General features: G+C 33.0%; 1 long non-coding RNA gene across 1 annotated transcript; it reads left to right on the top strand.

The window, feature by feature from the left end:
* Positions 1-704: 704 nt before the first annotated feature.
* On the top strand, positions 705-1,116 carry LOC118488376. Its single transcript, XR_004884433.1, has 3 exons — positions 705-775; positions 841-921; positions 996-1,116. It is a non-coding gene; the product is annotated as an uncharacterized LOC118488376 (long non-coding RNA).
* The last annotated feature ends 409 nt before the right edge of the window (positions 1,117-1,525 follow it).

Here is a 1,525-nt window from a genome sequence, read left to right on the forward strand (position 1 = left end):
AGAAAATGGATACCATTTGGAAAAGTACAAGAGCTCTGCTATCTATTTGTAGATATTAATGTAAGCTTTACAACATATATATATATATATATATATATATATAATTAATAATGTGATATTTCAAGTTTTTCACAGTTTGACCTTTCATTTGTGACTAGGGTGATGCGATAGAGGCGATGGCGGACTTAAACCATTAGTCACATTTTGAATCTCGAATAACACTAGAATCTTGCTACACTATCACTGATTATCTATCCGACACTGCAAGATCATATATGAATGTTGTCCCCCATACAGCATGCATTAGACTAGGTCTATGAACATCTTTTCGGGAAATTGATGACAACACTATCCCTCATTACTACTTTAACTTTGTCAACTATGATCGTTTAAGGCCCCGTATCAACAACAATCTTTTGCTAACAGGTAACCATCTTTCAATAATCATTATTTTCAAAACAATCTACTTCTTTGCTGACAAAATCCTTACTGTATACAGATTACATTGGGCGTTTGGTCAAAGCGCCACCTATCTTTTACAAGGCTGGAAAGAACATGATGAAACTAAGTCTTCAAGATCAAAGGTATTTAATATTATAAAATGCCTAATTTAATAATATATATCTTCTAATACTAATATGTCACTACAGTGGTAACTTGATTGAAGCCACCTTATGGGAACAAATTGCATTTTCTTTTGATCGAGAAGCTGCTTTTCAAAAGCCTCAACCTGTGATAATAACTATGACATCAATGAAAGTCTCTGAGTATAATGGTAGACATAAAAACTTGACTTTTCATCTATCATTATTTCTTCATTAACATACTTTCTAAAAACAGGAAAATTCAACTAGGATCTACCAACGCAACGACAATTGTTATCAATCCAGATATTGAAGATCTTGAAAATTTCATTAACAGGTACCATATATTAACCTAATCTCTGTCATGTAAACCAATTCGATGCTTTATACACATATGTACTTCTATATTAGGTTTGGAGTCATTAGAGGGCGTTCTAATACATTCCCAACCACTTCTACATCTCAAATATCTGGAGAGGAAGAACTAAACAGATTAACCCTTGAAGAACTACTTCAAAAATCTGCGAAAGATAATCATGTAATGTCATATTTTTGAAAAAATATTTCTTTTACCTATGCTAATGGGTTTAAGTTTATGTTTAAGTAGAAAACCAAGTTTACGTGTCTTGCAAGCATAAAGAAGATTGACAGCTCTCGCAAATGGTTCTTCAAATCATGTACCGAGTGTAGAAAGAAAGTTCTACCTAAAGAAGAAAAGTTTGCATGTCCAGACCATGGTGAAATTCAATCACCAAGATTCATGTAAGTACTCAATTACCAAATTAAATATCAATTTCCTTTCATACAAATTTTAACTTCTACAAATTAGGTACGCTGTCAACACAACCATAGTCGATGACACATCACCAGTGTCTGTGGTTCTCTTCAAGATGTGGTGACTTCCTTACAAGGAATTGATTGTCACGATATGGTTGTTAAAG

The sequence above is a fragment of the Helianthus annuus genome, chromosome 16 (genome assembly GCF_002127325.2).
Source record: "Helianthus annuus cultivar XRQ/B chromosome 16, HanXRQr2.0-SUNRISE, whole genome shotgun sequence".
Taxonomy (NCBI): Eukaryota; Viridiplantae; Streptophyta; class Magnoliopsida; order Asterales; family Asteraceae; genus Helianthus; species Helianthus annuus.